The following is a 13,478-nucleotide window of genomic DNA, read 5'->3' as shown; positions in this document are numbered from 1 at the left end:
CTCCTGCTCCTGTTTCTTATGTTATTACGTTATATTATATTTAATACTAGCATAGAAGAGGGATGGTTTAGCTTGAATCACTGTCGCAAGCCTTCACTGCAACAACGATGCTCACAAATTGTAAAGATCTCAATTCTAAACCGCAAGAGGACATACTGTATATTCCTGCAAATCAGAATGACTCAATTCACAAAGTCAACTTCAAGTCAGAAGCATTTTGTTGTATGCAAAATATCACCAACCATTTTGGTGATTTTTACATATATACACGCCAACTCTATTTCCCTCAATATTGCTTGCAGGACTGAAGTTGGGTTGTAGTCACACTCTATGCTATATCTTGCCCCCTCTCTGTTTTCCAGAGCCTTTCAGTAACCTCACTCTCCTCTTCACTGCTGGCACCTCAATTCTTTTTTACCCTCCCTGCTTAACAAAACAAACCTTTAGCAGTCACTAAAAAGAAATATGGCATCACTTTCACAATAGGGACTCAGTGATGTTGTACTGCTAGTAATGACACATAACAAGTGTCTCTTCCCCACCCCCCAAAAAAATTAGATCAACATGACTGTATAAAATTCTCATCCTCGCTTAATCCTTTACCATTGGTCTAAGGTCCTGTAAAATCAAAGAAGGAGCTAAATGCAGTTACATGATTGCTATTGACCAATGAGATTGCTAGAAAGTGACATTATAACAGTGACTATGAGCTCATAAGCTTGATAGAAAGTAGCACCCCCATTCAAGATTACCACGACGAATGAATGGGCTCAAAAGTGACACTCACCAGTTTGCATATTTGCAAGGCAGAAGATAAAGAACTACTGCTTTATTCCAACAATTAGCAGCAACTGGGATTGTGATGCTCTGGTGGCAGTTGCATCACTTTCCCCCTGATCTAAGCTGCTGTGACATCACAGGAGTTAGTGACCTCAGGATAGATTCACCCCCAATTCTAGTTCATTAAAAAAAAATGTCTCCAGTGCACTTGGAGAAAAATAAAGGTCACTTTACAATTTTTTCAGACAAAACTTTGCACCAACACTTGACACACCAAAAGCATTTACTTACCCCAACATTCATAGGGCAACTCCGAACTGCTGCCTTCCATTTTATTTTGAAAAAAGAGGTAAATACAAGCTACAAGTCACTTTTAAAAAGGGGAGACAGACCCCACACCCCCTCTCCTTTACTCATCCGCATTGGCTCCAGATGTTTGCAGCAGGTTAGTAAGCGCCGGTGCACTGCACAGGGACAAGTTCCCCACCCCCACACCCTCGGCCTGCAATCTCTCTGGGAGCAGAGGCTGAGGGTTGCGGAGAGACTTCGGGCCGAGCTGCAAGTTTATTTACCACAAGGACTGGCAGCGCGGCCTGCGGGACTGCAGCAGGCCTGAAGAGGAAAAGGCGGAGAGCTGGGGGGGGGGGGTAATAAAAAAAAAAAGCCCCGCAGTTTCTTTCTTTCTCCCGCCCGCACCTCGGGTTTTTTTTAATTTTAATGTATTTATTGCGGCCCGCCGACATACTCACAGACTCGAGCGGCTTTGCTGCGGTCTCCAACACCATCTCACCGCTCTCTCTCGCCGCCTCCACCGGTACCTCACGGGTTAACGGGCGCCTCGCCGCCCCATCCCATCCGGGCCTCGCGCCTCCCCGACTGGAAATGACGTCTCCCGCGGCTGCGCAGCCTCCCGGGCGGCCGCCAGACGCAGCGCCGCCTTGTTGAACACGCACATGCGCACTCTCCCCATTGTGCTCATTTGAAGGCAGGGTTACTGGGGCTAGAGGCCACCATGATTGATAAAGGCAACACGCCAAACGGAACAGGAGCAGCTCAATGCTGCTTACAACAACAACGTATATATACATATAACAGCATTGTATATATAAAACAATTTACATATATAACAACTTATATATAACAACGACTTACATATATATAAAACAACAACTTAAATTTAAAACAACAACAACGTATATATACATATAACAACAACTTATATTTATTTAGCGCATTTAACGTAGTAAAACGTCCCAAGGCGCTTCATAGGAATGTAATAAGACAAAAAAACATTTTGACACCGAGCCACATTTAAAAACAGAAAGACTTGCATTCATACAGCGCCTTTCACGACCACCGGACATCCCGAAGAGCTTTACAGCCAATGACTAACTTTTTGAAGTGTGGTCACTGTTGCAATGTAGGAAAGGCGGCATCCTATTTGCGCACAGCAAGGTCCCACAAATAGCAATGTGATTCTGACATAAAAGGGCAGGTGACCGAAAGCTTGGTCAAAGAGGTAGGTTTTAAGAAGCATCTTGAAGGAGGAGAAAGAGGTAGAGATGCGGAGAGGTTTAGGGAAGGAATTCCAGAGCTTAGGTAACCACGGCTACCAATGGTTGAGCAATTATAATCAGGGATGCTCAAGAGTGCAGAGTTAGAGGAGCGCAGATATCAACAACAATTTGCATTAATTTGCGCCTTTCATGACCACCAGATATCCCAAAGCGCTTTACAGCCAATTAGTTACTTTTTGAAGTGTAGTCACTGTTGTAATGTAGGAAATGCAGCAGCCAATTTGTATACAGCAAGGTCCCACAAACAGCAATGTGATAATGACATAAAAGCCACATAAAGAGAAATTAGGGCAGATGACCAAAAGCTTGGTCAAAGAGGTAGGTTTTAAGGACCATCTTAAAGGAGGAGAGAGAGGTAGAGAGGCGGAGAGGTTATGGAGGGAATTCCAGAGCTTAGGGCCTAGGCAGCTGAAGGCATGGCCACCAATGGTGAAGTGATTATAATCAGGGGTGCTTAAGAGGCCAGAATTGGAGGAGTGCAGGTATCTCAGAGGGTTTGTAGGACTGGAGGAGATTACAGAGATTACTTACACTCAAATGTGGCAAGCCTTCATGTGGATTGCCATAATATTACAAAAAATATATATGTTTATACAAAAGCATAGTTAGCAACAGAGGGGTTTTAGAAAATGCATAAGAGTGGAGAAGGCATGGTAATTTTTGTTCTGATGAAAGGTCACTGACCTGAAACGTTAACTCTGTTTCTCTCGCCACAGATATTGCCTGACCTGTTGAGTATTTCCAGCATTTTCTGTTTCTGTTATTATTTTCTATGTGTGCATACCCCGAGAACAGTTAAATTTTTGACACCTGTTTCTGTTATATATGCAGACTATAGATATACTCTCTGTGTAGTCACTGTATCGTTGCATAAGATGGAGACTTGTTACCTGATGTACTATCAATAAGGTTTACACTGTGTATATACTATGCTGGCTCCACTAGAGGGTGGGGCTGGTGGAGACTGAGGTTTCCTACCCCTGTGGCAGAGGCTGTCCACCAGAGGGCACTGCGGTGGGAGACCTGAGGGTCACCTGCATAGGTGTGCAGGGCCCAGTATAAAAGGCCGCCCACCATACTTGTGCCTCGCTCTGGAGTTACGAATAAAGGACCAAGGTCACTACAGTTTGAGTACAATACATTGCCTCGTGGAGTCATTCATATAAAAGTGTATTACAGACATAATAGTTTGATGCATTTATTTGGCATTTTGGAGCCTATTGTAATTCTGTGTGTGAATCTCAGTATATTATTTTTAATTAAAATGTGCCATCAGTCCAACTCTACTGCATCTTTCATTCCCAAGCCTCGACAAACCTACAAGTACAGTCACAGAGTGTATCAGAAAAGGCAACTATTTATCACTTCTTTGAGGACAAGCAAGTAAATCATCCGGGTACAGTTGCATAGTGGTTATGTCACTGGATCGGCCTAAGTGGAGGAAGTGCATCCGGGAGGGCGCTGAGCACCTCGAGTCTCATCGCCGAGAGCGTGCAGAAATCAAGTGCAGGCAGCGGAAAGAGCGTGCTGCAAACCTGTCCCACCCACCCCTTCCCTCAACGACTGTCTGTTCCACCATGTGACAGGGACTGTGGCTCTTGTATTGGACTGTTCAGACACCTAAGGACTCATTTTAAGAGTGGAAGCAAGTCTTCCTCGATTCCGAGGGACTGCCTATGATGATGATGATGAGTAATCCAGAGGCCTGGACTAATGATCCAAAGACATGAGTTCAAATCCCACAAGGGGAGCTGGTGAATTAAAATTCAGTTATTAATACATCTGGAATAAAAAGCTAGTATCAGTAATGGTGACCATGAAACTACTGGATTGTCATTAGAAACCCTTCTGGTTCACTAATGTCCTTTAGGGAAGGAAATCTGCCGTACCTGGTCTGGTTCATATGTGAGTCCAGACCCACAGCAATGTGGTTGACTCTTAACTGCCCTCTGAAATGGCCCAGCAAGCCACTATCTTCTCAAGGGCAATAAATGCTGGCCTTGCTGGCCACACCCTCGTCCCATGAATAAATAAATAAAATAAACACACCTGTAAGTGGGACTCTGAGTAAGTTCATTTTCCTTTTTTGTTCAAGTATGTGCCGAACAAATAATGGGAGAAAGTAAGGTCTGATTGGTTCTAGTCCTTTCCTCCAACCTATCTGGTTGACAGGCTCTAGACCAAATGATCCCTTCAGTTGATATTGACATTCTTCAATGCCGGTGGAAAATGTTGATTTTTCTTGTAAAATGGTGACAAGTTGACACAAGTTTCTAAAGCTGAGAGTAGACCTGGATGCATGCAATTTTATTCACTATTAAAATTGTTATTAAAACAATAGAAATTCTATTAAAATATATATAATTCAAAAGTATAATATCAGAGCTATGTCACAATGGCATTCACAATAATATCGTTGAAATTTACTGTTTAAAATTTGATCACTACTTTGAAAGTAAGTTATTGTATAATATTAAATGCTAAATATTAAAGCTGCAGGTGTCTTTGCAAATGTATAGGAGAAAATCCTAGCTGAGCACTATTCTGGCAGGAATAATGTGATGTGGGAGAGCCCAGTCTGAAATTCCAATTTTACATAAACTAGTACGGGGTACGGTAGCATAGTAGTTATGTTAATGGACTAGTAATCCAGAGACCTGGACTAATGATCCAGAGACATGAGTTCAAATCCCACCGCGGCAGCTGGGGAATTCAAATTCAGTTAATTAAATAAATTTGGAATAAAAAGCTAGTATCGGTAATGGTGACCATTAAACTACCGGATTGTCGAGAAAAAAAAAACAACTGGTTCATTACTGTCCTTTAGGGAAGGAAATCTGCCGCCCTTACCCGGTCTGTTCTATATGTGACTCCAGACCCATAACAATTTGGTTGACTCTTAACTGCTCTCTGAAATGGCCCAGCAAGCCACTCAGTTGTACCAAACCGCTGCCACAAAGTCAGCACTGTGGGAGCACCTTCACACAAGGGCTGCAGTTGTTCAAGAAGCCAGCTCACCGTTCCCTTCTCAAGGGCCATTCGGGATAGGCAATAAATGCTGGCCTTGCCAGTGATGCCTGTTGTGTATCTATAACATAAGTATACTCCCTGTACACTCAATGTACAGTTACATAAGACGACTGGATGTACCTTCACACTGTATACACTATGCCTGTACCACCAGAGGGTGTAACTGGTGGAGACCTAGGGGTCACCTGTACACGACAGGTAACCAGATATAAAAGGGAGCTCACCATACTGTACCTTCATTCAGGAGCTGTAATAAATGGACTACGGTCACCACAGTTCAAGTACAATACCTTACCTCGTGGAGTCATTACTAGAGTGCTTACAGACACAATAATGCCCACATCCCGTGAACGAATAAAACGCTCCTTCAGAACCTATGGCCCAACCGGCCAGTAAGGTTAAAGCACTGCTGCAGCTGTTTAAAGAACTGAAGCAGCTATTTAATGCAGCCTGATGTGAAATAAACAAAAGAAATGAGCTTTCGCACTATTTCTGTCCTATGGAAGGTTCCAGACATTACAAGGGCACATTTATGAATGGTACCCTCAAGGTGCTGCTACAAAGGAAGGTTCTCCTGCTTGGCATTGAAGGGCATTCTCCCCAGACTAGAGCTATCTTAAACATATGGCACAAATTAGCTGATAAGGGGATTGATCTCTGCAAAACCCATGAGATCTGCCTACTAATATACAGCAAAACCATACACCTGAGGAAGGGTATCAAGGTAATGCAACCAGGTACTTTCCTACAGAAAGCATCTGCCTGTAAATATATCCTCATAAATGGTTACGCTTTTATTACTCACCCTGCAAAGTTTTCACACAATCTTGAATGCATGGTGTGCATGTCCATACAGCAGCATGGCACACATGTAAGCTGGAAATTACATTTGAAATTCTTATCACATTGAAATCTTAAAGAGTTTTGACTATTTGACTGAGGAATTTCAGGGCATTTATTTGAAGATGTTGCTATTAATTCAAAATATTTGGGATCCAACCCATTCAACACACAAGCTACCTGGGAAATCATATTCAACACAACAGTCAGAAACAGACAAAGTATCTGTCAGAAAGGTGTTTCTAATGTACCATATTAGTTTGAGATAATGTGGGTACACCAAGCTATTCTAAAATCAATTCACACTTATTATCTTGAAATGGCTTTATTCAGGAGAGCCCAGGGCCAGCTGCCAAGAGTCCACACCAAGGAGGGCAGTAGCAGATTTAATTGGTATCTCAAATGGCCAATCCCTAGACAAGGAGAGCAGGGGAATGGTCACTGTACTCAATTCATTAGAGTGGTCATCAATCCACCTTCCCGAAGATAGGGGAAATGTACATAACATAATAACATAAGAATTAGGAACAGGAGTAGGCCATTTGGCCCTTCGAGCCGGCTCCGCCATTCAAGAAGACCACGGCTGATCTTCTACCTCAACTCCACTTTCCTGCACTATCCCCATATCCCTTGATTCCCTTAATATCCAAAAATCTATCGATCTCTGACTTGAATATACTCAAAGACTGAGCCTCCACAGTCCTCCAGGGTAGAGAATTCCAAAGATTCACCACTCTCTGAGTGAAGACGTTTCTCCTCATCTCAGTCCTAAACGGCTGACCCCTTATTCTGAGACTGTGGCCCCTGGTTCTAGACTCCCCAGCCAGAAGAAACATCCTCCCTGCATCCTCCATGTCTAGTCCTGTAAGAATGTTGTATGTTTCAATGAGATCACCTCTCATTCTTCTAAACTCCAGAGAATATAGGCCTAGTCTGCTCAATCTCTCCTCATAAGACAAGCCCCCATCCCAGGAATCAGTCTGGTGAACCTTCGTTGCACTCCCTCTATGGAAAGTATATCCTTCCTTAGGTAAGGAGACAAAAACTGTACACAATACTCCAGGTATTAAGATGGAGAGTGACACAGTTAATTCAGAGACGAGGGTCCTGAACTTAAGGAAAGTTAACTTCAATGGTATGAGACGTGAATTGACTAGAATAGACTGGCAAATGATACTTAAAGGGTTGATGGTGGATAGGCAATGGCAGACATTTAAATATCACATGGATGAACTTCAACAACTATATATCCCTGTCTGGAATAAAAATAAAACGGGAAAGGTGACTCAACCGTGGCTAACAAGGGAAATTAAGGATAGTGTTAAATCCAAGGAAGAGGCATATAAATTGACCAGAAAATGCAGCAAACCTGAGGACTGGGAGAATTTTGTAATACAGCAGAAGAGGACAAAGGGTTTAATTATGGCGGGGGGGGGGGGGGAAATAGAGTATGAGAGGAAGCTTGCTGGCAACATAAAAACTGACTGCAAAAGCTTCTATATATACGTGAAGAGAAAAAGATTAGTGAAAACAAACGTAGGTCCCTTGCAGTCAGATTCAGGTGAATTTATAATGGGGAACAAAGAAATGGCGGACCAGTTAAACAAATACTTTGGTTCTGTCTTCACGAAGGAAGGCACGACTAACCTTCCGGAAATACTAGGGGACCGAGGGTCTAGTGAGAAGGAGGAACTGAAGGAAATCCTTATTAGGCGGGAAATTGTGTTATGGAAATTGATGGGATTGAAGGCTGATAAATCCCCGTGGCCTGATAGTCTGTATCCCAGAGTACTTAAGGAAGTAGCCCTAGAAATAGTGGATGCATTGGTGATCATTTTCCAACAGTCTATCGACTCTGGATTGGGTCCAATGGACTGGAGGGTAGCTAATGTAACACCACTTTTTAAGAAAGGAGGGAGAGAGAAAACAGGTAATTATAGACCGGTTAGCCTGACATCAGTAGCAGGGAAAATGTTGGAATCAATTATTAAAGATGAAATAACAGCACATTTGGAAAGCAGTGACGGGATCGGTCCAAGACAACATGGATTTATGAAAGAGAAATCATGCTTGACAAATCTTCTAGAATTTTTTGAGGATGTAACTAGTAGAGTGGACAAGGGAGAACCAGTGGATGTGGTGTACTTGGACTTTCAAAAGGCTTTTGACAAGGTCCCACACAAGAGATTGGTATGCAAAATTAAAGCACATGGTATTAGGGGTAATGTACTGACGTGGATAGAGAACTGGTTGGCAGACAGGAAGCAGAGAGTTGGGATAAACGGGTCCTTTTCAGAATGGCAGGCAGTGACTAGTGGGGTGCTGCAGTGCTCAGTGCTGGGACCCTGGCTATTTACAATATATATTAATAATTTGGATGAGGAAATTGAGTGTAATATCTCCAAGTTTGCAGATGACATTAAGCTGGGAGGCGGTGTGAGCTGTGAGGAAGACGCTAAAAGGCTGCAGGGTGAATTGGACAGGTTAGGTGAGTGGGCAAACGCGTGGCAGGTGCAGTATAAGTGGCAAAACACGAAGGCAGAATATTAACTGAATGGCGGCAGATTAGGAAAAGGGGAGATGCAATGAGACCTGTTTGTCATGGTACATCAGTCGTTGAAAGTTGGCATGCAGGTACAGCAGGTGGTGAAGAAGGCAAAAGGCATGTTGGCCTTCATAGCTAGGGGATTTGAGTATAGGAGCAGGGAGGTCTTACTGCAGTTGTACAGGGCCTTAGTGAGGCCTCACCTGGAATATTGTGTTCAGTTTTGGTCTCCTAATCTAAGGAAGAACATTCTTGTTATTGAGGGAGTGCAGCGAAGGTTCACCAGACTGATTCCCAGGATGGCAGGACTGACATATGAGGAGAGACTGGATTGCCTGGGCCTGTATTCACTGGAGTTTAGAAGAATGAGAGTGGATGTCATAGAAACATATAAAATTCTGACAGGACTGGACAGGTTAGATGCAGGAAGAGTGTTCCCGATGTTGGGGAAGTGCAGAACCAGGGGACATAGTCTAAGGATAAGGGGTAAGCCATTTAGGACTGAGATGAGGAGAAACTTCTTCACTCAGAAAGTTGTTAACCTGAGGAATTCCCTACCGTAGAGAGTTGTTGATGCCAGTTCATTGGATATATTCAAGAGGGAGTTAGATATGGCCCTTATGGCTAAAGGGATCAAGGGGTATGGAGACAAAGCAGAAAAGGGGTACTGAGGTGAATGATCAGCCATGATCTTATTGAATGGTGATGCAGGATCGAAGGGCCAAATGGCCTACTCCTGCACCTATTTTCTATGTTTCTATGTTTCACCAGGGCCCTATATAATTGCAATAAGATGTCTTTACTCTTATACACAAATCCTCTTGTAATAAAGGCCAACATACCATTTGCTTTCTTAATTTGTTTTGATTTCTTAATTACCTGCATGTTAACTTTCAGCGATTCGTGTACAAGGACTCCCAGGCTCCCTGTGAACATCAACATTTCCCAATCTCTCACCATTTAAAATATACTCTGCTTTTCTATTTTTCCTACCAAAGTGGATAACTTCGCATTTCTCCACATTATCTTCCATTTGCCATGTTTTTGCCCACTCTCTTAGCCTGTCTATATCCCCTTGAAGCCTCTTTGAATCCTCCTCACAACTTACATTCCCACCTAGCTTTGTATCATCAGCAAACTTTGGTCCCCTCATCCAAATCATTGATGTAGACTGTGAATAGCTGGGGCCCAAGCATCGATCCTTGAGGCACCACCTACATGAGTGCACGTGGGAGATTACAGTATCCAGAATATATAATGTGGGGTTTCATTGTTATGCATTGTGCTATTGTATGACTAGATATTGTGTAGTAAAAGGAGGGACCATTGACGTTGAACCCAAGAGAATATCTCGTGCAGACCTGAAATTTGTTGCAAAGGGATTCAGACAGCAAATCCTTTAATACACCCTATCTGCATGATGCCACTACAATGACAGTTGCTGATACACAAGATTGCAGGCTAAGCAAATATCTGTCACTGTACATACTCCTTAAACATACAACATCTGAAGGTGCTTCCAGAAACTGATGGCATATAATTAAAAGGGAATAGACTCAAACTGCAAAGGCCCAGAAGTTATCTGCCCTAGACTCCCTTTTGTGGAGAACACATTGGATATCTTGTCAACACAAGCTTCAATGGTGTAGAGGGAGGTAAGGCCAGAGGTCTTACCCAAACTCAGATTATCTGGTCATTATCACATTGCTGTTTGTGGGAGCTTGCTTGTGCACAAATTGGCTGTCACGTTTCCCACATTACAACAGTGACTACACTCCAAAATACTTACCCAAACTCAGGGCTATTTCCACGCTGCTCTTGTCATGCTTTATGCCCATACTTGCTCACCAATATACAGGCACAAAAATATTACACACATAAATTGCAATGAAAGCTCCGTTTGAAATGTCTCTTTGGAGTCAGCAATGTAACAGATTTGAGGGCAGCTCATTATGCCTTCAGCTGAATGAAATCTGAATGACCATTGAAGCTCTTACACATTCTGTGCTAAAGAAAGAAAGAAAGACTTGGATTTATATAGCACCTTTCACGACCACCGGACGTCTCAAAGCGCTTTACAGCCAAATAAGTACTTTTGGAGTGTAGCCACTGTTGTAATGTGGGAAATGTGGCAGCCAATTTGTGCACAAGCAAACTCCCACAAACAGCAATGTGATAATGACAAGATAATCTGATTTTTGTTATGTTGATTGAGGGATAAATATTGGCCAGGACACCAGGGATAACTCCCCTGCACTTCTTCGAAATAGTGCCATTGGGATCTTTTATGTCCACTTGACGGGGCCTCGGTTTAATGTCTCATCTGAAAGACGGCATCTCCAACACTGCAACGTTCCCTCAACACTACACAGGAGCCTCAGCCTAGATTTTTTGTGCTCAAGTCTCTGGAGTATGATTTGAACCCACAACCTTCTGACTCACACTGCTATCACACTGAGCCACAGCTGCCACTGCTAGATAAACAAGACAGGTGGAAAATTAATTCCATAAATTTGTGCAATGTATAAAGCAGTTAGGGATGCCAGGGATGTAAAATCACTACTTTCAAGCATGCTTTTGCCCTGTCCCCATCAGTGACAGCACTTTAATCAGCAAGTTTGTCCACATTGTAGTAACAGGATGAGTTTTTTTGTAACATTCGTACTAATGGCAACATCTTTTCCTTAATTTTGTTTAGGAGTGTCCGATTCTTTTGTCATATTAGAATCACCCATAATCAAAGCTATTGATTTATATGGAAAAATTACAGCATGCGATCCCCAAAATACTGGCAAAAAATCTTGGAATCCAATGTAATAAAAATGGATCAGTTGATCAGTTGAGTCACCTTAAACCAAGGTCTCTACTCATAATATGCCAGTAACTTCAAAAATGACACTAGATTTTGGCAATCATTTACCTTTGTTGATTAATATAGTGCTTGTTACTAAAACTAAAGACAGCAGAAAAAAAATGAATGGTTTGACTGGAAAATTATATTTCTACTCCACTAAGGAAAAGGGGACAAGAGCAATAGTGTTTCCAGCAATGAAATCTTAAGACACCAATGTATTTTTTTTTATGAGAAGTCATCACAACTGGGCACCAGCTATATACTCCAAACAGTTCACAGATTCATGGTTTCACCTGCATCTGAAGCTCTCATATCTCTGTGTGGTTTTACTGAACTGGGCATGTTATAAATCACCACCCATAGAACGGGTAATGATAAAATAAATAAAAACTGCAAGCGCCGGAAATCTGAAGTAAAACCCGAAAATGTTAATATATAGAAGGTCTTCTAACATTTGTGTTAGATATCAAGATCAATTGGGGCTCAATTTTCCCCAGTTATCTGCGCCCTTTTTTTGTCATAAATTAAAATATCCAAGTTTCCCCGAAGTTTCTGCACCAGCGTAACTCAGTTAGTTACGATTTTTTTAGGTTAGTATTTTTTTGCGTAACTTGATGTCTGCGCCAGTTTTTCACATTTAAGCAAGTTTGGCCAACTTATATTTTTCCTAGGACGGCGTATGTGACCACTCCCAAAAAACCTACTGAGCACTTAAGAAAAACCAGCGCACATTAAAAAATTGGCGCAGAAAGACGACATTGTTTTTATGCAAAGTTTTGGAGGGAGTCAAGAAGACAAAGAATATGCATCATCAAGCTTAATTTTTTCAAAGTCAAAAGGGAGAAAAAGGAAGTCTAATGCAATTCTTTAATTTTTGATTTTGTCAAAGTACCACACTACCACCGGGCTCGAAGGTCGGAGCATCGGCCGGCAGAACCACTCCCTCACCCGGACACAGCGGCTCGGGGCTCGGGAGGGGTGAAAGCTGAACTGAAGGGATGAGAACTCTTAGACATACAGCAGCTTCAAAAGAAGCCGGTGGGTGAGGGAGGGGGGGCAGGGTGGTTAACGCGAGCCCGTGTGCGGGTGAGGGAGCGATATTGCCGGCCGACCCTCGAGCCCGGTGAGGAGATGTTCGGTCAGTGGTGGGGTAGTACTTTGAAAAAAATATAAATTAAAGAATTGCATTAGACTTCGTTGCCCCAAGTATCTTCCTTGAATGCCTACCTTCTCGTTCTAAGCAAGCCTATTGCGCATGCGCAGACCAGGGTATGATCCATACTAGGGCGTCGACCTTGGGGAGAGAGAGAGAGAGGAAAGAAGCTTTGAGTCCTTTGTCCTGCTGTTTTGAGCTTCTTGCAAAGCTACAATTTAATTATGGGGGCAATATTGACAATGCCATACCTCGTGCAAGCCTTCTGCATGATGGTGCTGTGGAGGAGAAGATTGATTAGACATCATCGCACGAGGAACCTCGGAGCACAAAGGTCGATAGGCAGGAGACCTTACCCACATCGGGTACATCAAGACAGGCATTCATACCTGAACCTAAGTGATGCAGACTGTGTGAGAAGGCTGCGTTTCCACAAAGAAGTTGTAACCAAGATCTGTGAGTTAGTAAAAGCAGACCTGCACCTTAGAAGCGTCAGGAGGACTGCTTTGTCAGTTGAAGTAAAGGTTACAGCTGCACTTTCATTCTATGCATCTGGATCATTCCAGGCCACAACTGGGGATGTGTGCGCCATTTTTCAACATGCAACCGATATCTGTATTCGGCAGGTGACTGCTGCACTATATGCCCGGAGGAAGGACTACATAAAGTTCCCCATGATCACCCAGATAATGCGTGACA

General features: G+C 42.8%; 1 protein-coding gene across 6 annotated transcripts in view; it reads right to left on the bottom strand.

Moving 5' to 3' along the window:
* Window positions 1-13,478, bottom strand: part of spop (speckle type BTB/POZ protein) — a 350,668-nt gene that overhangs the window by 128,467 nt on the left and 208,723 nt on the right. For 5 of the 6 annotated variants that reach the window (XM_070864472.1, XM_070864473.1, XM_070864477.1 and 2 more), the window contains exon 1: window positions 1,530-1,648. The exons of the other annotated variant lie outside the window; for it this stretch is intronic. The gene's annotated coding sequence lies outside the window, so the exon portion shown is untranslated. Of the gene's footprint in view, window positions 1-1,529; window positions 1,649-13,478 lie in introns of those variants that run through there. 6 annotated transcript variants of the gene reach the window in all.

The sequence above is a fragment of the Pristiophorus japonicus genome, chromosome 21 (assembly GCF_044704955.1).
Source record: "Pristiophorus japonicus isolate sPriJap1 chromosome 21, sPriJap1.hap1, whole genome shotgun sequence".
Taxonomy (NCBI): Eukaryota; Metazoa; Chordata; class Chondrichthyes; family Pristiophoridae; genus Pristiophorus; species Pristiophorus japonicus.
Note: the sequence above shows the minus strand (reverse complement) of the source record. Positions and strands in the feature narration are given on the sequence as shown.